At 34.0% G+C, this 24,897-nt stretch overlaps 2 protein-coding genes and 1 long non-coding RNA gene across 5 annotated transcripts in view; 2 read left to right on the forward strand and 1 right to left on the reverse strand.

Moving 5' to 3' along the window:
- prkcab (protein kinase C, alpha, b) overlaps positions 1 to 24,897 on the forward strand; it is a 624,299-nt gene that overhangs the window by 316,384 nt on the left and 283,018 nt on the right. The gene's annotated exons all lie outside the window — the stretch shown is intronic.
- Positions 12,199 to 13,245, reverse strand: LOC141381305 (uncharacterized). The gene is made up of 2 exons (XR_015481401.1): positions 13,196 to 13,245; positions 12,199 to 12,524 (listed from the first exon to the last, which is right to left on the reverse strand). It is a non-coding gene; the product is annotated as an uncharacterized LOC141381305 (long non-coding RNA).
- Positions 20,643 to 24,897, forward strand: part of cacng5b (calcium voltage-gated channel auxiliary subunit gamma 5b) — a 28,539-nt gene continuing 24,284 nt past the window's right edge. Inside the window, exon 1 of the mRNA XM_087245321.1 lies at positions 20,643 to 20,774. The gene's annotated coding sequence lies outside the window, so the exon portion shown is untranslated. The remainder of the gene's footprint in view (positions 20,775 to 24,897) is intronic.

A 24,897-nucleotide genomic window follows, 5' to 3' on the forward strand; every position in this document is an offset into this window, starting at 1 on the left:
CTGCCTGCTCGCCTGGTTCCCACATATTCAACATATACACCATTTTGATGTACGAATAGTGAGCAATTTATCCTTAGCAATCCCGCAAACCCACAAAACTCTGCAGATCTACTCCTCTCTGCATGTTCATTTTCATACAGTCATATTTCACCATCTTTAAAATACTAACCTCTTTAATGTTCCCTCATAATCAGCGCCAGCCTGATCTCACGAGAAAACGTAAATATTTTTCGTTTTGCCAGTTTTGTGGCTAATTCGTACGAATTCGTACGAGTTTAGTCGTACTAAATTGTACGATTTTGAAAAGGAGGCATGGCACCTAACCCCACCCCTAAACCCAAATGTCATTGGGGGATGAGCAAGTCGTACTAAATTGTACGAATTAGATTGTACGAATTCATACAAATTAGCCACTAAATCAAAAAGTTACGAATTTCCGTGAGATTGTGTCGCAAAAACAGATGCAGAGTCCGATAATGTGTAGATAAAGTTAGAAATGGTCTTTGGTTTGAATCCTGCTTACAGTCAAAAATGTATATTTGTTGTTTGTCCAAACTACTTATTTAAAATGAGCTAAAACAACACAATTCTTGAGATTTTTTAAAATGTTTTAGTAACTAGTTTACTTAATTCCTCCATGTTGTCCTACTCCAAATCAATTGTGTGGAACCCAACATTTTTTTCACAATGTATAACAATAGAAAACTTCCACGGCTAAGCTAAGTCAAGCAAATTAGTAATGCGTCAAGCTGCTGATGCTGTTTGTGGCGTTGTTTAATGATCCTTTGCTGAGATTTTGAAAGATTTTTGAGAGATTTATTTAATCTTTAAGGCTTTACTTTCTGACAAGTGTATTAGGATAAAAAAAAATGCCACGCCTGTTATAAAAAGGGGTAAAGTCTCATAAAAAGTCTCATAAAACCTGAATAAATAAAAAATATATATCAACATATTCAGATTTAGCTTCTGGACAACACCTGAGAATCAGTATTACAAAAGCTTTACTAAAGGTCAAAATCAGAAAGTGTTTGGATATAAATTAAACATTATAAAGGGTCAAGAGCCCAACTAAAGCAAACACTGACCATCAAAACAGTAAGTTTAAACATAAACATAAATAAAACCTCATTTTCTAAGCCTTGTTCATTTTGAGAACTATTGTATGACATAAATTGTGGATTTTTTAATGATCCTCTGCTGAGATTTTGAGAGATTTTGGAGAGATTTATTTAATATTTAAGGCTTTACTTTCTGACATAAGTGTATTATGATAAAGAAAACTTCCACGCCTGTTATAAAAAGGGGTAAAGTCTCATAAAAAGTCTCATAAAACATGAATAAATAAAAAATATATATTAACATATTCAGATTTAGCTTCTAGATAATACCTGAGAATCAGTATTACAAAAGCTTTACTAAAGGTCAAAATCAAAAAGTTAAAGTGTTTGCATAAAAAATTAAACATTATAAAGAGTTATAAAGCAAACACGGACCACCAAATTGATAAGTTTAAAAATTAACATAAATGAAACATCATTTTCTAAGCCTTGTTTATTTTAAGAACTATTGTATGACAGAAATTAAGCCAAGCAGATTATCAATATGTCAGTTTGCTGAAGCTGTTTGTGGATTTTTTAATGATCCTCTGCTGAGATTTTGAGAGATTTTTGAGAGATTTTTTTTTTTTTTATCTTTAAGGCTTTACTTTCTGACATAAGTGTCATGATAAAGAAAACTTGCACAGCTATAATAAAGAGGGGTAAAGTCTCATAAAACCTGAATAAAAAAAAAACATATATCACACACATTCAGATTTAACCTTTATATAATACCTAAGAATTGAATCATTATATTATGAAAACCAGGTAATTAATAAAAATTAGTTGATATGCCTTAATAGTGTTTTCCTGGTTTTCTGAACCATCACACATCTGCTTTTTAAACACAGTCTTTTCAAATTTATTTGTATTATTAATTATTGTTTAAAAGCAGCTTTAAGAATGTGAAAATCAGAAAGTTAAAGTGTTTGCATAAAAATTAAACATTATAAAGAGTCAAGAGCCCAACTAAAACAAACCCTGACCACCAAAATGGTACGTTTAAACAAACCTAAATTAAATAATTATTGTATGACAGAAATTAAGTCAGTCAGATTGGCAACATCAAGCTGCTGAAGCTGTTTGTGGCAATTTTAATGATCCTCTGCTGAGATTTTGAGAGATTTATTTAATCTTTAAGGCTTTACTTTCTGACATAAGTGTGTCATGATAAAGAAAACTTCCATGGCTATAATATATTGGGGTGAAATCTTACAAAAAGTCTCATAAAACCTAAATAAATAAATAAATATATATCACACATATTCAGAATAAGTCTCTGGATAATGCAGAAGAATCGGATCATTATATTATGAAAACCAGGTCATTAGTAATAATCAGTAAATATGACTTAATAGTGTTTTCCTGGTTTTCTTGAACCATGACAAATCTGCTTTTTAAACACCGTTACAGCAGCCAAACTAAAATATCCATTTCAAACTTATTTGTATTAATAGCTTTTATTTAAAAGCAGCTTTAAAAAAGGTCAAAAATCAGAAAGTTAAAGTGTTTGCAAATAAATTAAACATTAAAAAGAGTCAAGTTTGCTGAAGCTGTTGCTGTGCTGTGGATTTTTTTGATGATCCTCTGCTGAGATTTTGAGAGGTTTTGAGAGATTTATTAAACCTTTAAGGCTTTACTTTCTGACATAAGTGTAATATGATAAAGAAAACTTACACAGCTATAATAAAGAGGGGTAAAGTCTTATAAAACCTGAATAAATAAAAACACATATCACATATTTAGATTTATCCTCTGGATAAGAATCGGATCTTTATATTATGAATACCAGGTCATTAATAATAATTAGTAGATATGACTTAATAGTGTTTTCCTGGTTTTCTGAACCATCACAAATCTGGTTTAAAACACAGTTACCACCATAGCCAGAAAAAAAATCAACTCAAACTTATTTATATTAATAATTATTGTTTAAAAGCAGCTTTAAAAAGGTCAAAATCAGAAAGTTAAAGTGTTTGCATATAAATAAACATTATAAAGAGTCAAGACACCAACTAAAGCAAACACTGACCATCAAAATGGTACGTTTAAACAAACCTAAATGAAAAAATTATTGTATGACAGAAAGTAAGGCAATCAGATTGGAAATATCAAGCTGCTGATGCTGTTTGTCATATTTTTTAATGATCCTTTGCTGAGATTTTGAGAGATTTTTGAGAGATTTATTTAATCTTTAAAGCTTTACCTTCTGACAATAGTGTATTATGATAAGGAAAACTTCCACGAGTATAATAAATAGAGGTAAAGTCTCATAAGTCTGTCAAAAAACAATGTTCATTCCGGAAATTCTTCTCGTTTAAAGAAAACGAAGCCTGTTTTAGAACCAATACATACCTGAAATTTTCATAATCATTCAGCTCATTTCTGCTAAATAGAGAAAAGTGTATCTATACAAGTGCTATGTACTTCACATTGTTAGGTATTTGCTTGTTGCTATGCTTCCTTTGGCATCAGCAAATCAGAACTCAGAATTGGAGTATTAAAATTGTCACACGCTCCTAACACTTTTTACATATAAATCATAACCCCTTAATGATTTGACAACGTACGCTGGAGGCTGCTGGGAGGTCAGTCATGTATAACCTCTATTATAGCCCTGTCTCTGCTAGTGTTTATGTCCTTCGGTGATCGTGTTTAACTACATGTTCTGAAGTTCCCACCAAATGGAGCTTCCCAGTATATATATGTATATATATATATATATATATATATATATATATATATATATATATATATATATATATATATATATATATATAGTATATCTAATCTTTTGTATCTTTTTAGGTCTTAGTTTATGATCATCTTGCATTTTTGCTCTGTGAGTACTTCTACGTAGAGCGCCATGTTTACTGATATAAAGGTATACTGTAAATACGGAGAAGGAAAACATTATCCTGCAGGTTTTATACTAAGAACTGAATGTGCTTTTACTAACTTAGAATGGTTTCTATGTTTAGGTGATGCCCAAAAAAGACTAGTTTGGCTGATCTGCAAATCTTTGTTACATGTACTTCCTGTATTGATCTGCTGTTTTCTATGCTGTAGGAGCTGGATGTGCGTGTAGACTGACTGTGTGCGTGCGTGAGTGTGTGTACTTCAGCTGCTGTGTGCATGTGGGCTGTCGACAAATCGGCGCATGCAAACGTGTCGCATGAGTCCAGGAATCCGGAGTCCTCTAGCATGGAGTGATTGTCACCAAACCTGTCCCACTTTAACTATCTTCCTTTGTGCTCTCGCTTTGGTTCATTTTTTGGGTTTTAATCCGTTTGGTTGAAGTTTTAAGACTCAAGATTCAGATCTTTGCAGATTTTATTTTGTTTTAAGTATAGCTCTTTATGAATTCTGTCTGGATTATCGATGAGATGGAAAAGATGGACAGTTCAGTTTTACCACACTTGAAACATTAAAGAGACAGTTCACCCAAAGATTTTAATGCATATTCATACCCTAAACTGGAGTTTGTGGCCATTGTGGATATCTAAATGATGATTCTAGTTAAATGTACGCATCTTCTGTAGAGCATATATTAAAAAAGTTCTTCAAATTATTTGATTATAATACTGCTTCGACCAATAGTGTAAAATAAAAAAAAATAATAATAAAATAAAAAAAAAAAAAAAATATATATATATATATATATATATATATATATATATATATATATTTTTTTTTTTTTTTTTTTTTTTACACTATTGGCAAAAAAAAAAAAAAAATATATATATATATATATATATATATATATATATATATATATATATATATATATATATATATATATTTATATATAAAATATATATATATATATATATATATATATATATTTATTTTATTTTATTTTTTTTACTCTATTGGTCGAAGCAGTATTATAATCCAATAATTTGAAGAACTTTTTAGCATATGCTCTATGTATATATAACACATATTCATATTTAGACTCTGGATAATACCTGAGAATCAGATCAATATATTATAAACAGTTACATCAACCAAAGAAAAAAATACATAAAAAAATCAATTTAAACTTATTGGTATTAATAATCGTTGTTCAAAATCAGGAATTGAAAGTGTTTGCATATAAATTGAGCATTATAAAGAGTTAAGAGTCCAAATAAAGCAAACATAAACATAAATGAAACATCCTTTTCTTGGCCTTTGTCATTTTAAAAACTATTTTATGACATAAATTAAGTCAAGCAGCTCAGTACTATCAAGCTGCTGATGCTGTTTGTGGTGTTGTTTAATGATCCTCTGCTGAGATTGTGAGAGATTTTTGAGAGATTTATTTGCTGAAGCAAACAGTGACTACGAAAATGGTAAGTTTAAACATAAACATAAATGAAACATCCTTTTCTAGGCCTTGTTCATTTTAAAAACTATTGTATGATAGAAATTAAGTCAAGGAGATTAGTAATAAGTCAAGCTGATTATGCTGTTTGTGACGCTGTATAATAATACTCTGCTGAGATTTTGAGAGGTGTTTGATAGATTTATTTAATCTTTAAGGCTTTACTTTCTGACATAAGTGTAATATGATAAAGAAAACTCCCACAGCTATAATAAAGAGCAGTGAAGTCTCATAAAACCTGAATAAATAAAAACACATATCACACATATTCAAATTTAGCCTTTAGATAATACCTAAGAACGGATCATTATATTATGAAAACCTGGTAATCAATAAAAATAAGTGTATATGACTTAATAGTGTTTTCCTGGTTTTCTGAACCATCACAAATCTGCTTTTTAAACACCGTCACAGCAGCCACAAAAAAAAAAATAATAATTCAAATGTATTTGTATTAATAATTTTTGTTCAATGGCAGCTTTACAAAAGGTAAAAATCAAAATCAAAAAGTTGCATATAAATTAAACATCATAAAGAGTTATAAAGCAAACACTGACCACCAAAATGTTCTAAGCCTTGTTCGTTTTAAGAACTATTGTATGACAGAAATTAAGTCAGGCAGATTAGTAGTAAGTCAAGCTGATTATGCTGTTTGTGGCAATGTTTAATGATCCTCTGCTGAGGTTTTGAGAGATTTTTTAGATTTATTAAATTTTTCATAGTCTATAACTCTATAGAGTTATAAACCAAACATTGACCACCAAAATGGTAAGTTTAAACATAAATGAAACATCCTTTTCTAAGCCTTGTTCGTTTTTAGAATGATCGTATGACAGAAATTAAGCCAAGGAGATTAGTAATAAATCAAGTTGCTGATGCTGTTAATGGAGTTTTTAATGGTCCTCTGCTGAGATTTTGAGAGATTTAAAAAAATATTTATTTAATCTTCAAAGCCACCTTTCCTCTGCACATAGCATTCGGACACAAATGGTTGAATACACCCCCTTTTTGCAGTCGCATATATATATATTACTCTTATTTTTAATATAGACTTTTTTCTCATTCAAAAAATAACAAAAAAAAAAAACTATTTCTCATTTCACACACAAGGACCTCCTTGGACAACACTAAAACAACACACCCGGTCTAGTCGCAGAAGTTTCATTTAGTTATGTTCATATAGGTTATAAAGAATATTTGAATGGATCCGCAGGTCGAATTGGATCTGAATTGTCCACATATGGGGATGATTGGAACTCCACGCAGCTATAAATGACTTCCGTTCTGACACTTTTCATTTGTCATGTGATGTGGAAAGGTGGCTTAAGGCTTTGACTGCGTCAAATGTAGTTTTGTTGTTTCTTCTCAGTGATTCTGCTTGTTAACAGCGACTGTTTTCATCATTAAAACTCAACCAACACTTCTTTAGGCACATAAGTATATTCTTAAATTGTGACACTGATTTAGTGTTACTTTAACACTATAGAATGGGACAATACATGCTCGGAGGAGTGTTAATTTAGCACTCAGCTCAATTTTGTAGAATTTGTTGTTCCTATTATGCACTGTAAAGCCCAAAAAATTAGAGTAACTCGAAATATTTGAGGAAGCGATTGCAACAAACCATTTAAGTTCAAAAACTAATCCTAATGAGTACTGTGAACCTAATCCATTTTAGTCAATGAAGCAATTTGAGCACAGTAAAACCCAATACATGAAGAGAACTCAAACGTACTAAGTACTCTAAAACCCAATGAGTTAGGGCAACTCAAACCTTTTAAGGAAACCGATTGTGACAAACCATTTGAGTTAAAAAAAAAAAACTAATGAAAAAAATGAAATGAAAAAAAATGAAATGATGAAAAAAATAATGAAAAAAAACTATATGAGTACTGTGAACTTACACCATTTAAGTTGAAGTAATGAGGTATTACCCTCAACACTGAGTTTAAATGAGTAGAATTACCTTTCTGTAAATGTTGAGTTAACTACACTTATTTCATTTGATAAAGTTGGCTGTTGGGTTTTTACAGTATGGAGTTTACTGTTTAACAGTTTTAAGCTTTTTTTAAAAGATCTTTTTACAAAATCAGACAGATAACGAGGCAATAAATAATCACAGAAGTTTCCGTTTTGGGTGAACTATCCCTTTAAATATGCTCCAGGCAAGTACCTCAGTGTTGGCTATAGTTTTGTGCCAAGCATTTGGGTGAAATACTGTTGTTTTCAGGTCCACAAATGCTAACAGATGAATCCAAATGCTTATTATTTTAGTATCAGCACATCAACACCGTTTTTCAGTTTCTTTTTCGGGGTTTTACCAGAACTGATATTTGATGTGCAAGTTTATGATTAAGGATGGAAAGTTCACTTACCAAGTGTTTAATTCTTCTATCCATGAAGTAAATGTTGTTTTTGAGTAGAAATAGAGCCGGTCCTCTGACGAAGTGATTGAGGAACTATTAAAGTGGCAGGTTAACACAAGTGTCTCACATTGAGAGTATCTGGGAATGTAAAGTCCTCGTGTTTGATTGTGGTTTTCCGGCACTCCAACATTCCCTTGACTTATTTAGTAACGGATATAAACATTCCACCCAGCCATTTCCTAATATAGATTACTTCAGGAATATATTTATCATTATTAATATTATTCAATTAAGGATTCCAGGACAGTGTTTTAGTTGAATAAGTTGATTCACTCATCTTTGTTTTTTTTTTTCTTTATGAAATTTTGTCCCTCTGTTCTTTGTGAAGGATAATATGTATAAATAAATGTATGACAAAACTGATACTGTCCATGTTTTGTTCCTTTATAAGAGAGCTGAAGACAAAATTGTTAGCAGACACATTTGTGTTATTTTTTCAAATATTTCTCATGTGATCTTTAAGAGAAAAAGGACATATTTCACAGTATTTACTTTTTTTCTGGAGGAAGTCTTGTTTCTTGTAGTTTAACAGGAATTGAAAAGACACTTAATAATAATAAAAAATAATAATAATAATATGTTTATTATTATTTATTTATTCTCAGGTTAATTAAGAAAATTACACCACAGCAATCTAAGCCTGTTAAGTCAGGACGGGAAACTTCCTTAATTTAATAAATGATTCTGATTCCTTGTGTCTTTAAAATGACCCTTTTATTTAGATAGATAGATAGATAGATAGATAGATAGATAGATAGATAGATAGATAGATAGATAGATAGATAGATAGATAGATAGATAGATAGATAGATAGATAGATAGATAGATAGATAGATAGATAGATAGATAGATAGATAGATGGATGGATGGATGGATGGATGGATGGATGGATGGATGGATGGATGGAATGACAGAGAGATGATAGATAAAATGACAGAGAGATGGATGGATGGATGGATAGATAGATAGATAGATAGATAGATAGATAGATAGATAGATAGATAGATAGATAGATAGATAGATAGATAGATAGATAGATAGATAGATAGATAGATAGATAGATAGATAGATAGATAGATCGATCGATCGATCGATGGATGGATGGATGGATGGATGGATGGATGGATGGATGGATGGATGGATGGATAGAATGACAGAGAGATGATAGATAAAATGACAGAGAGATGGATGGATGGATGGATGGATGGATGGATGGATGGAATGACAGAGAGATGATAGATAAAATGACAGAGAGATGGATGGATGGATGGATAGATAGATAGATAGATAGATAGATAGATAGATAGATAGATAGATAGATAGATAGATAGATAGATAGATAGATAGATAGATAGATAGATAGATAGATAGATAGATAGATAGATCGATCGATCGATGGATCGATGGATGGATGGATGGATGGATGGATGGATAGAATGACAGAGAGATGATAGATAAAATGACAGAGAGATGGATGGATGGATGGATGGATGGATGGATGGATGGATGGATGGATAGATAGATAGATAGATAGATAGATAGATAGATAGATAGATAGATAGATAGATAGATAGATAGATAGATAGATAGATAGATAGATAGATAGATAGATCGATGGACGGACGGACGGACGGACGGACGGACGGACGGACGGACGGACAGACAGACAGACAGATAGATAGATAGAGAGATAGAGAGATAGAGAGATGATAGATAAAATGATAGATAGATAGATAGATAGATAGATAGATAGATAGATAGATAGATAGATAGATAGATAGATAGATAGATAGATAGATAGATAGATAGATAGACGGACGGACGGACGGACGGACGGACGGACGTACGGACGGACGGACAGACAGACATTTTATTTTAGAGTTTGTATTAAACAATACCACTGAACAAAAACTGTGGCATTCTATTTCAATCATTAAAATGTATAATATATTACTGATGCACGGCCACACACATTTTTTTTATTAATTTAAGGCTTAACAGTAAGAGTACATGGTGTGCAACTCAACATAAAGAACGTCTAGGAGTACTTTTACATAACAGTTATGTAAAAATATGGTTAATAAAAATGCTCTATTCTGTGTTATTCTTTACTGCAATCACATTTTCTGTATAGTTAACACACACCACAATACTTTTTTTAATGTAGCTTATTTGTTTTATGACCTTTATGTACAAAAATTAGCTTGTTTTATAATGAGCTTGGGTGACGCAGTGGCGCAGTTGTCACCTCACAGCAAAAAGGTCGCTGGTTCAAGCCTAAGCTGGGTCAGTTGGCAAGTTGGCAAACTGGGGAGTTTGCATGTTCTCCCTGCGTTCGCGTGGGTTTCCTTTGGGTGCTCCGGTTAACCCCACAGTCCAAAGACATGAGGTACAGGTGAATTGGTTAGACTAAATTGACCGTAGTGTATGAGTGTGTATGGATGTTTCCCAGAGATGGGTTGGGTAACGCTTTCTTTTACAACCCGCAAAGTACCGCGTAAGTACAGTGAAATTACAGTGTACTTTTCTGTACGTACTGTGTAAGTATAATGAACGTATGTGTAAGTATGAGGGAACAAACCGTAATGCTTGGGTAAAAAGGGGGTAACAACCAGATGTTCATCACGAAAATTACCGCGTAAGTACAGTGAAATAACGGTGTACTTTTCTGTACCTATAGTGTAAGTATAAATAACGTTTACGTAAGTATAAGGGAACAAACAGTAATGCTCGGGTAAGGGGGTAGCAACCAGATATTCAGCATCCGCGTAAGTACAGTGAAATAAGGTTGTACTTTTCTTTAAATTGCAAAAGAACAAACCATAATGTTTGCGTAAAAGGGGAGTAACAATAAGATATCCATCACGCAAAGAAGTATATTAAGTTTACGATGTACATTTCTTCAAGTATTGTATACATATAAAGAATTATGCAAGGATGGTGACAACCTATTGCTATCTGCAAATGTACTGTATATGCACCTGCGTGAATACATTAGTACTCTTATTCAGTGCTTGGGTTTTATATGGGGTGTTTAATGAATAAAAGGTTTACAACCTGTGAAATTATGAACCCTTATTGTATACTGTATGTATTTTAAATCTGCAATTCAATATAAAATATATTTCCATACACTACTTACCTTATGTTTATTTGTCGATCTCACCAAAGCCATCAATGTCTCCATAACTCACTATCAACAAATAACTTTGCATGACATAGGCCTACCGTCAGGGTTCAATGCAGATTAAAACAGGCTCGCATCTTTACTGCTGTTGCACAGGGGGGCTAACTGTTGCATTTCAGTAAATGTATAGCTGATGCTTTATAGAAAAATCTAGTAATTTGGTCTTCAATCAATAAAAACTGCTGCTGTAGTTTACTCTGTTCTTAGTGTTCAAGTATACACTAGTATGTTAAAGTTCAGCTTCTTCCCTCTTTGTTCCCTGTAGTTAAAGGGTAAATACAGTATTTGTTCCCCCCTTGTTCCCTGTACTTACAGGGTAAATACCACATTTGAGGGTTGTAAATTAAAGTGAAGCTTTGTTCCTCCCTTGTTACCTCCTTGTTACCTGTACTTACAGGGTAAATACCACATTTGAGGGTTGTAAATTAAAGTGAAGCTTTGTTCCTCTCTTGTTACCTCCTTGTTACCTGTACTTACAGGGTAAATACCACATTTGAGGGTTGTAAATTAAAGTGAAGCTTTGTTCCTCTCTTGTTACCTGTAGTTAAAGGGTAAATACAACATTTGTTCCCCCCTTGTTCCCTTTAGTTTACAATGTAAAATCTTGAAGGCAGTGAAATAAATATACAAACACACAATATATTTCTTCTTTACTTTGTAACCTTTATTTTAATAAATAAGCATTTTAAAAGACTTCATATTAATCAAACATTGTCTTGTCTATCATTGCCTATACTCATTCATTTTCTCTTCGGCTTTGTCCTTTTGTTAATCTGGGGTCGCCACAGTGGAATAAACCACCATCTTATCCAGCATATGTTTTACGCAGTGGATGCCCTTCCAGCTGCAACCCATCTCTGGGAAACATCCATACACACCCACTCACACGCATTCACTACGGACAATTTAGTCTACCCAATTCACCTGTACCGCATGTCTTTGGACTGTGAGGGAAACCGGAGCACCCGGAGGAAACCCACGCGAACGCAGGGAGAACTCCATGCAGAAACCTTCTTGATGTGTGGAAACAGCACTACCTACTGTGCCACCGTGTAGCCACCCAGCTGCAACCCATCACTGGGAAACATCCATACATACTCATTCACACACATACACTACGGACAATTTTACCTTACCCAATGTCACCACATATTTTTGGACTTGTGGGAGCACCCGGAGGAAACCCACGCTAACATGGGGAGAACATGCAAACTCCACACAGAAATGCCAACTGACCCAGCCGAGGCTCGAACCAGCGACCTTCTTGCTGTGAGGCGATTGTGCTACCCACTGCGCCTGCCTATACTCAAACAGCAAAATAACACATTATTTCCTTCCCCCTTTTTTTCTGGCATCTCTTGCTTGGCTTCCTCTTCTGCTCTTCTCAGCTTCCACTGAGGACTCTGATGGTGAGTGGCTGATGAAATCCCATGGGTCTTGCTGCTCTGCATTTATATAAAATATATGAACAGACAGAAAGGCTTTTAGTAAGCTATAGACATGTTTATTTTCCTGTTTAATGTGTGTGTAGTGGTTGTCCAACAATTTCACACACTAAACATTTACAGATACCATACAGACACTATACATTACTATCAAACAAAAGTACTATCATCAGATCATATGGGAGATTGTGATCATTTATAGTGATAATAATTAAAGCGCAGAGGGGAAAAGGCTTAAATAGTAGGCTACTGTGCTAAAGTCCTAGGCAAACGTTACTAGTAATTGGAGGGGGGGGGGGCTATTGATATATACATTTACATTTCCAAACATTAATTTTGTCATTAACTTTGCTGTAATTAACGTATAAAGGGAGAAAATCGTCTGCACAGTCAGTATGACAACAGCCACAGAGATCTGACCTGCTCATCATCCAGTCTTTCTGGAATGACATGAAGAAACTAAATCCATAGGAACTTTGGCAACATTTCTAAGATGTGCAAAGTAAACGACAGTAAACATTGGTAAATATTCGCTGCTGGCCGTTTAGATTCGGCCATGAACTAACGTTAATGTTACGCTAAAAACAAATGAAACAAAATAAATATAATCTGGTTAATGCACAATTTCTAATCGTAACAATAGCCTTATTTACTGACAACGATTTACTCACATGTGTTACATGGTGACAAGACGGAGCAATTCCAAACGTCCCAAAAGTCTGAGCAAAACCTCGTGGCGTGCTGCTGCAGTTTGATTCGGATCTTTAGAGGCTTCTTGATTCACAACTCGTTTGAATCAACGAATCAGTAGGCGCGTACCTGAAGTGATACAATATCGCGAGATGGATTCAAATGCACACGGAGCTGTCTGTTGTTCTCGCGATGTTTTGATGTCACACTGATCGGTTTGTTGAAGACGAATCGATTCAACTCTCCGTCCTCCATTCCCAGAATTTCCTGTTCACGGCAGTACAAGGACGGCAGCGCGAGGTAAATAAAACAAGTATTTTTATGACGTTATGTACATAGAAGTGTTTGTTTAGGTTTTTGTTTATATCTGATGTTTGTACCTATTTTTAACAATTACACCCTTTTCACAACACTGTTATGACGCGTTTAACGATCATCAGCATCTAAAATCCTTGAGTTTTTTATATGATTTTTTTAATAAAATAACGTTTATTTGTATTTACGTATGCATTATATAATATGATTACATGTGCGAGGTGTTTCAAACAGTGTCTATGGTCATGAGTAAATTAGAAGTTATTCTCTCTTCTTGCTGGCGTTATCAGTTTCACACTATATTTTTATTTTTCTAATTGTCGAGACAACACCATCGTAAAGTTTTCATTTTTTTTGAGCAAAGAAGATTGTAAAAAAAAATGTGTTGTACTTTCCCATTCACTGCGCTGAAATGTAAAAAGGGTCCATAACAGTACATCAACCATATTATGTTATCTTTCACTTTATTTAGGACTAATGATGGGTTAAGACATGTACTTTAATCGAAAACTAACCTTAGGGGTAGTTAACCCAAACGTTACATTTACTTACCATTTAATGAGTGACACAGAATTTAAATATGTACACTGAACTGCAAATAATCTTTACTTCAAAGTCTAAACTGCCTGCACATATATTTAAGCCTTTTCCCCTCTGCGCTTTAATTATTATCACTATAAATGATCACAATCTCCCATATGATCTGATGATAGTACTTTTGTTTGATAGTAATGTATAGTGTCTGTATGGTATCTGTAAATGTTTAGTGTGTGAAATTGTTGGACAACCACTACACACACATTAAACAGGAAAATAAACATGTCTATAGCTTACTAAAAGCCTTTCTGTCTGTTCATATATTTTATATAAATGCAGAGCAGCAAGACCCATGGGATTTCATCAGCCACTCACCATCAGAGTCCTCAGTGGAAGCTGAGAAGAGCAGAAGAGGAAGCCAAGCAAGAGATGCCAGAAAAAAAGGGGGAAGGAAATAATGTGTTATTTTGCTGTTTGAGTATAGGCAGGCGCAGTGGGTAGCACAATCGTCTCACAGCTAGAAGGTCGTTGGTTCGAGCCTCGGCTGGGTCAGTTGGCATTTCTGTGTGGAGTTTGCATGTTCTCCCCATGTTAGCGTGGGTTTCCTCCGGGTGCTCCCACAAGTCCAAAAATATGTGGTGACATTGGGTAAGGTAAAATTGTCCGTAGTGTATGTGTGTGAATGAGTATGTATGGATGTTTCCCAGCACAGCAAATTTTAGATAGTAGATTTAACTACCTTGGAGTTAAAATTAACACTGCCTCAGAGTTTATATGGGAACCACTATAAGTGTTAAAAATAACACTTTTGAAAGTGTTAACATTGTCAACACCAAGAGAGTGTTAATTAGCAAACTCTTGTTGTGTAAAATATCTGTTCAATTTCCGAAAAAATACCAGCAGCTGTGGTTGCCAGAATCTTTTTGTGAAAAACATGGAAGTTTTATATAACTCTATAAATTTACAAAAAATAACCATATTTCATGAACTAATACATTGTTCATTTTACAAAATCATAGCTTAGTGCAAAAAAAGTAAAGTCTTTAGATGCAATAATGTTTTCATGTGTGATGGCAAGTAGCAAACAGATTTTGACAGCATTAGTAACTACACAGTTACCTTTAAACAAAAGAAGATGCAGCATAACACAAATTTTCTCAGTTCATCTTGGACTTGAACAGAGACGCTATTATCCTCCACAATGGTGACACAAAAACCGTTTTGCTGTTTTTCTTTCTTTTTTTTCATTTTTAGATTTTACGGAAAAATACCAGCAGCTGTGGTTGCCAGTAATCTGCTGTTTTTCACATTCATAAATTCAGTTTACAGAATATTTCTGTTAAAAGCACATTCAACAGTCTGTATTTTTTATCGATCTCACACTGCAAATTTTAGATTTGGTAGATCTAACTACCTTAGAGTTAAAATTAACACTCCCTCAGTGTTTATATGGGAACCACTATAAGTGTTAAAATAACATTTTTGAAAGTGTTAAAATTTTTAACACCCAGAGTGTTAATTAGCAAACTCTTATTGTGTAAAACATCTGTTAAATGTATGTCAAAATACTGGCAGCAGTGGTTGCCAGTAATCTGCTGTTTTCAACATTTTACATTCGTAAATTCAGTTTCCAGAATATTTCTGTTAAAAACAAATCCCATAGTCTGTATTTTTCATTCGAACACACGTAAGCCTTAAATTCCAGAGCAAAATCCTCACTAGTGTCCTCACTACAGAGGGCTGAACACTTAGACAGTGATGAAGTTAACGAGACAATAAAGTGTCTAATTAAAGGAGGATTGAGAATTGTTGATGAACAACTGTTAACAAGCAAAATCACTGAAGGACAGAAAAACACAAGCCAAAACCAAAGATGAAATCAACTGAGAAAAAAAAACTCTAAATAAAATAATAATCAATAAAAATAAAACAAATTACACAATAAAAAAATCTTATTTTTCAACATCTTTAAAAAAATCTCATCAAATTAAACAACTTATCATGGAGCTTCACCTATTACTGACCAGTGACTTTATTTCTGTCATGTGAACAAAAGCTCTTAATAAAATTTCCGTTGTTCATTTGAAGTCACCATGATGGAGGACAGAGTCTGCTTTAGTCAGCCTCTTCAACTTCTTACTATAAATGTCTTCTACTTTGGCTGCTGTAGATAGTGGTAATTACACTATTTAAACATAAAGCATGGAAAGCCGAAAGAAAATTAAAGTGTCAATCTGAAGTGATTATTAATGATAACATAGCCTTCCTTTCCTGCTTGTTTTCTAATTTAATATCATATTAATTATGTGTGAGAAATAAATAATATACATAAATGAAACCACTGAAGCTCCAATAAAATAAAAAAAAATATTTACAATGAAAATGTTTGATCTATGACAAAACTTATAAACACTCAGACATCAATAATTAGTCTTTGAATCTCAATGATGGTGACAAAAAAAAAATAAAAAATCAAGTAAAAAAAAAAACACTACTGAAATATCACCTCCCAAAAACAACACAAAATAAAGGAAAATAAAGAGATTGTAAGAACATAAAGCTGCATAATTTAATTATGCTGCAATGCATGCTGGGAGCTTTGTACTATGCTGGCACCCAGCATGCATTGCAGCATGAACTATGCAGCTTTTTTTTTTTTTTTCAGCAACCACGGTTGAGGTTCAAGTCCTGATTCTTGATACCTGTGTGTTATAATGAGCAAGCTGGAGTTTGAATGTTTAGTGCATGACACTCTAATTATTAATTGCATCCCAATTGTTTGTTGAATTTTCTTTAAGAGCTGCAAACTGTCAGTAGTATTGTCCCATGCAGCTTTAATACACCTATATTTGCATATTATTATGAATCAACTTAATAAACACCTGAAATTAAATCTATAACAATTAAGCATAAACAATGTAGTTTCTCTTGACCTTTCTTGCTATAACTGATGAGTATTAGAAACACGGCTATAGCAGTCAGAGAAACACTATGAAGTAAGCGTAAAGCTTCAAGAGCTCAAATAAGCAGCCTCTGATCTCCATGATGGTGAGGTCAAATGAAATATTTTTAATAATAAAAATATAACCTCTGTTCATTGTCAAATATTCTTACAGAAATTAAGTCAAACTGTAATCAGTGAAGCTGCTTATGCTATTATTTAATGGAGTTGTTTAATTCTCTGTTTTAATTCAGTTGGTTTGGTGTGAGGCTGTGTCTGTAGTTTTATTTCTTCCTTCAATTTCTTATTCCTTCAGTGATTGTGCTTGTTAACAGCAGGTGTTCAACAGCAGGTGTCTGAATTCACTTATTTGTGGTCATTCACTCTGTCTAGTGGACTAAACTAATTGATCAATTTAAGGGCCAGGTGAATGAGGGTGTGGCGAGATTTCAGACACTCTGATTAGTTTTTCAAATACAAGGGTTTTCTTCTTATATGTTACTCTGTGTGACAAGGAGGCAAATCAACTTCTAACGCTGAGAGGGTTATTTTACCTTTATCTAACTCTAGAATTTTAACACTTTACTCTGAATTACCACAACACTTGAAATTTAACACCAATGAATTTGCTGTGAGTGATGGGTTGCAGCTGGGTGGCTACACGGTGGCACAGTAGGTAGTGCTGTTTCCACACATCAAGAAGGTTTCTGCATGGAGTTCTCCCTGCGTTCGCGTGGGTTTCCTCCGGGTGCTCCGGTTTCCCTCACAGTCCAAAGACATGCGGTACAGGTGAATTGGGTAGACTAAATTGTCCGTAGTGAATGCGTGTGAGTGGGTGTGTATGGATGTTTCCCAGAGATGGGTTGCAGCTGGAAGGGCATCCACTGCGTAAAACATATGCTGGATAAGATGGTGGTTTATTCCACTGTGGCGACCCCAGATTAACAAAAGGACAAAGCCGAAGAGAAAATGAATGAGTATAGGCAATGATAGACAAGACAATGTTTGATTAATATGAAGTCTTTTAAAATGCTTATTTATTAAAATAAAGGTTACAAAGTAAAGAAGAAATATATTGTGTGTTTGTATATTTATTTCACTGCCTTCAAGATTTTACATTGTAAACTAAAGGGAACAAGGGGGGAACAAATGTTGTATTTACCCTTTAACTACAGGTAACAAGAGAGGAACAAAGCTTCACTTTAATTTACAACCCTCAAATGTGGTATTTACCCTGTAAGTACAGGTAACAAGGAGGTAACAAGAGAGGAACAAAGCTTCACTTTAATTTACAACCCTCAAATGTGGTATTTACCCTGTAAGTACAGGTAACAAGGAGGTAACAAGAGAGGAACAAAGCTTCACTTTAATTTACAACCCTCAAATGTGGTATTTACCCTGTAAGTACAGGGAACAAGGAGGTAACAAGAGAGGAACAAAGCTTCACTTTAATTTACAACCCTCAAATGTGGTATTTACCCTGTAAGTACAGGTAACAAGGAGGTAACAAGAGAGGAACAATGCTTCACTTTAATTTACAACCCTCAAATGTGGTATTTACCCTGTAAGTACAGGTAACAAGAGAGGAACAATGCTTCACTTTAATTTACAACCCTCAAATGTGGTATTTACCCTGTAAGTACAGGGAACAAGGAGGTAACAAGAGAGGAACAAGGCTTCACTTTAATTTACAACCCTCAAATGTGGTATTTACCCTGTAAGTACAGGGAACAAGGGAGGAACAAAGCTTCACTTTAATTTACAACCCTCAAATGTGGTATTTACCCTGTAAGTACGGGGAACAAGGAGGTAACAAGAGAGGAACAAAGCTTCACTTTAATTTACAACCCTCAAATGTGGTATTTACCCTGTAAGTACAGGTAACAAGGGAGAAACAAAGCTTCACTTTAATTTACAACCCTCAAATGTGGTATTTACCCTGTAAGTACAGGGAACAAGGAGGGAACAAATACTGTATTTACCCTTTAACTACAGGGAACAAAGAGGGAAGAAGCTGAACTTTAACATACTAGTGTATACTTGAACACTAAGAACAGAGTAAACTACAGAAGCAGTTTTTATTGATTGAAGACCAAATTACTAGATTTTTCTATAAAGCATCAGCTATACATTTACTGAAATGCAACAGTTAGCCCCCCTGTACAACAGCAGTAAAGATGCGAGCCTGTTTTAATCTGCATTGAACCCTGACGGTAGGCCTATGTCATGCAAAGTTATTTGTTGATAGTGAGTTATGGAGACATTGATGGCTTTGGTGAGATCGACAAATAAACATAAGGTAAGTAGTGTATGGAAATATATTTTATATTGAATTGCAGATTTAAAATACATACATTATACAATAAGGGTTCATAATTTCACAGGTTGTAAACCTTTTATTCATTAAACACCCCATATAAAACCCAAGCACTGAATAAGAGTACTAATGTATTCACGCAGGTGCATATACAGTACATTTGCAGATAGCAATAGGTTGTCACCATCCTTGCATAATTCTTTATATGTATACAATACTTGAAGAAATGTACATCGTAAACTTAATATACTTCTTTGCGTGATGGATATCTTATTGTTACTCCCCTTTTACGCAAACATTATGGTTTGTTCTTTTGCAATTTAAAGAAAAGTACAACCTTATTTCACTGTACTTACGCGGATGCTGAATATCTGGTTGCTACCCCCTTACCCGAGCATTACTGTTTGTTCCCTTATACTTACGTAAACGTTATTTATACTTACACTATAGGTACAGAAAAGTACACCGTTATTTCACTGTACTTACGCGGTAATTTTCGTGATGAACATCTGGTTGTTACCCCCTTTTTACCCAAGCATTACGGTTTGTTCCCTCATACCTACACATACGTTCATTATACTTACACAGTACGTACAGAAAAGTACACTGTAATTTCACTGTACTTACGCGGTACTTTGCGGGTTGTAAAAGAAAGCGTTACCATGGGTTGCGGCTGGAATGGCATCCGTTGCGTAAAACATGTGCTGGATAAGTTGGCAGTTCCTTCTGCTGTGGCGACCCCGGATTAATAAAGGGACTAAGCTGAAAAAGAAAATGAATGAATGAATGAATAAAATGAGCTTTATTATTGAATCGACACCGGCCGGCCTCTGATTGGTCTTGGGGTAATTTACATAACTTTTGTAAACTCACCTGCCTAACATAATTCTAAGAGACAATTTCTCATTGTGAACCTTTTAAATGATTCAGATCAGAACTGTGATTTGACTACAGACTACAGTAGTGGTGGCGCAGAATATTTTTTGATGTGCTAAAAACAACCAGCAGACACTTGGGCTAAATATAGAAAGCAGACTTAAACAGACCATCACAGGCCAAACAAACAAAAGTTCTCATGCTATCAATAATGCAGTATTTACATTTACAGTATATCTTTACAGTAATAACCGAGCTCCTCACGACCAAAAATAAATAAATGTAACACACTTACACGCCTCTTGTTATTAAACCTTCAAAATTGAAGAAACTTTGCCTCCAGAGATTGAGATCGCTGAATCAATTTTGATTGACGTCTCGAGGGCGAATCCCTGAACTGTGAGTCATTTAATTTGAACCAACTGTTTGACTCAAAAGATTCATAATATCCAGCGACGCGAGTCCAGTGAGCCACAGGCACGCGCGCGCTCGTGTTCATTCTCGTGTTCAGACCGAGCTGCTTCACTCCACAGCTGGATTACACTCACATCACTCCATCAATTACAACATTCAGGTAATTCATCTGTTTGTCTGAGCTGACGAAGACATATTCGGCTGCTGCCGTTGTTCATGTATGTCAACAATGATGCATGCGTCTTCATGTACTGATGTTTCGAAGTAAAATTCCAAAATTGCATGTGTGATAAAATGTTAATACGTATTATTCTGCGCTTTAAATATGAATTAGTGGTTGAAACTGTGTATAAGTGTTGAGGTGATTTTAAACGCTTAATTGGCTGCAGGTTGTGTTATTAATAATGAGAGCGCAGCACATAATCAGTGTTTATAATCACGTCATTTTGCCTCCGAGTAAACAAACAAGCGTATATTGAGTTTAACGAGAGGGGGATATTAGATTTTAAAGCTGAAATCTTTGTCTTAACGCTTAGTAAGCTGCCTAACAAGTGCGTATTTTAGTGTGAAGCTGATTTGAATTCTCCTTCAGTCCGCTCATGATGCCCAAAGTGCTGCGCGCGCCCTTGCGGAGGTGCGCAATTAGCGTCCATTATTAAGTCTTATCAAGATAGTCATTATTGCTGCTAATTGATGTTATCCACCACCAGTCTAGGATATTGTAAAGTTTTTTTTTTCCAACATTGCTGAATATGCCTACTATATGGAATGGTTTGAAATTATCCTTGACTAATTATTTTTGTTTATCATGTGGCTTCTGACCACAAAACTAATCATAATATTCATTAAAATTGAGATATATATTATCTGAAACCTAAATAAATAAGCTTTCCATTGATTTGTGGTTTGTAAAGACTATATTTGGCTGAGACAAAACTATTTGAAAATATGAAGATTACAAAAAATATATATAGAGGGAGAAAATGTCCTTTTAAAATTATTAGCAATGCACTTCATTAATTGATATATTTATTAATCTTTATTAATCATATATATATATATATATATATATATATATATATATATATATATATATATATATATATATATATATGTATGTATGTATGTATGTATGTATGTATATATGTATGTATGTATATATGTATGTATGTATATATGTATATATATATATATATGTATATATATATATATATATATATTTTTTTTTATATATATATATATATATAAATATATATATATATATATATATATATATATATATATATATATATTTATATATTTATATATATATATATATATATATATATATATATATATATATATATATATATATATATATATATATATTTATATATATATATATATATATATATATATATATATATATATATATATATATATATATTTATATATATATATATATATATATATTTATATATATATATATATATATATATATATATATATATATATATATATATATATATATATATTTATATATATATATATATATATATATATATATATATATATATATATATATATATATATATATATATATATATATATATATATATATATATGCTTTCATAATGTATAACTTTTTATATTTTTTGAGCACAGTAAACCCCGAAGTGTCTTCTTTTCAATGATACATAATTTGTTTTTGTAGCTTACTGGAGTCAAGACATGTTACTACTTAAAGTTAGGTGGGTGTGAATCCACTAAAGTGAGTGCTGGCTAACAGGTTAAAACCCCTCACACAGTCACAGGCCTCAAAAAACATTGGCAAAACTTATATATTGTGAAATGATTATACATATAACCATTGTGAATGATCACATTGAGATATTGATGCTGAAACTGTATATTGGGCTGCCCCAATTTGTATGGTTTTTGGTTATTATTAACCTGTGTTGTCATAGAACAAGTTGGCTAAATTAACTTAAAATGCACACAGTCTATATTACTTATTATATAAGTGACACTTTAGTTTAGGTACCAATTCTCACTATTAACTAACGCCTTATTACTTGGCTATAGAGATATTGGGTGTTTATTACTTAAAGTACATATTCCACATGATCTTATTCTGCATCCCTAATCCCCAATGCATAAACACAACTAGCTTAATAGCTCAATAAGCAGCTAATTGTGAGTTCACTGTGCTAAAAGGTATAGTTAAAGGGCACCTATGGTAAAAAATCTACTTTTCAAGCTGTTTGGACAGATCTGTGTGTTGGTATAGTGTATAGACCGTCATGCTGGGGTGATATGAACACACCCAGTCCTTTTTTTTCAATTTAACTACAAAAAAAAGGGTCGGCCAATTGGAGCTGTTTTCAAATCGATCGCACCATTACGTAGGTGTGCGATCCCCCCGCCCACCGAATTGATTGACAGCTGCGCACATTATCATGTTCCGGTAGTCACGTGTATATGTCAACAAGACCAGACAGACATACGCAAAGCAACCGGGAATAAAAGGTCTGTTCTGTTCGCTAGGATCAGCAATCATCATCAAATGTGATTAAGAGTAAGTTTCACATGTTTAAAGTGTTTTAAAACAGAGTATGTGTGTAATTAATTACAGCGTTTTACTTCAGCTTTACTCCATCAGCACAGCCGCGTGTCCGAACAATTATAAAAGAAGACGCTTCAATCCCGGTTTGTGGAAGTTAAATCAGGTTTATTTTGTACATTAGCATAACAGATATCCACACAGTTCTTGAGGTTAGCCTTATCTAAGCTAAGCGCGCTCTGTCTGTCTGCCTGCCTGCCTGCGTGTGTATCTGTGTGTTTTTGTGTGTGTGTGTGTGTGTGTGTGTGTGTGTGTGTGTGCGTGCGCGCGCGTTAACTTCGTAACGATATTGTGTGTGACTCATCAATGCAACTTCACAATACTGATTAGTAAAGGTTAGTTATTACTGTAGTATCTCACAAACGCTACGTGAGACCTTCTTCCTTTAAGTCTGTCTGTTGTCTGACGCAGCTGAGGGAGGAGGCATGTAGAAAACATGCAGAACTTGGCTTAAAGGCGCAGTACGACAAAACCACCCCCTGCTGGAAATCAGTATAAAACAGCATCTTGTAAAAGGTATAATGAAAAATCTGTTGGGTATTTTGATCTGAAACTTTATATACACATTCTAGAGACGCAAAAGACTTATATAAAATCTGAAAAAAGGGGTAACCTAGGTGCCCTTTAATGTTTTGTTGTTTGTGGGGATTCTACCTTAGGCCCCGTTTACACTAATGCGTTTTAGTTTGAAAACGCATAAGTTTTGCTACGGTTACGCCATCCGTCCACACTACGCCGGAGTTCTCGAGCGCCGAAAACGGAGCGTTTCGAAAACGCTGGAGAGGCCGTTTTCATTCTGAAACGCTGCTGCTCCGTCTCAGTGTGGATGATGGAAAACGGAGACATCTGAAAACGGAGGCGGGGCTGCAGACATTCGCCTCTCTGATTGGGGCTTTTCCTCAATATTAAGTAGCCTAACACACACAGTTCAGTCCTGAATCTTCTCCGTGTAAGTTCAGACTTCGCAAGTTTGATCACGGCTGCATCTCTTCTTCTCAGTTTGATATGGAAAACATACCGAGGACACGCGTCAATCTTCAAAGGGAACTTTTATAAGTGTACTTTATAACTTCATTCACATCACCTTGGCTACGTTGTTTCACTTTCTCAACAATAAAATGTAAACTTGATATAAGGAACTGCCTATTTTTATTTTAATATTAACAACTAAACAGACAGCAGAAATGTTGAGGCGTCGTGCTGCATGAGCGTCATCTTCACTGTGTGGATATTTATAACAAAACGGAGCCGATAACAACTGCCTCCTTTCAATTTCAGTGAAAATACGAAACACACCCTCTCTTTCAGTTTTAATAATCGATAATGGCCATTATAAAAGTATAACATACAATAAGTTTATACATTATAGGAAATAAAGGCAAGCGATCAGTCAATATACAGAATAGGCTACGTGGTTACATTAATCATTAACTTATCTTTGCACTAAGCCAAAACACGTTACCTGAGTACAAGTAATAGATTCCAATGACCAAAGTCAGGGAATATGTCGTTAGATAAAGACAACAAGATGAATGAAATATCCCATTTAATAAATATAGTGAGATTAGATCCAGCGGGAGATGCTTGATGAGAAGTCCGACTAGCAGAGCTCTCATCTGGGTAGATGGGCTCCAGCGATTGCCAAAGTGTGTGTGTGTGGTCACGTGATGTGCGTTTTCAG

The sequence above is a fragment of the Danio rerio genome, chromosome 3 (assembly GCF_052040795.2).
Source record: "Danio rerio strain M-AB ecotype USA chromosome 3, GRCz13ab, whole genome shotgun sequence".
Classification (NCBI taxonomy): Eukaryota; Metazoa; Chordata; class Actinopteri; order Cypriniformes; family Danionidae; genus Danio; species Danio rerio.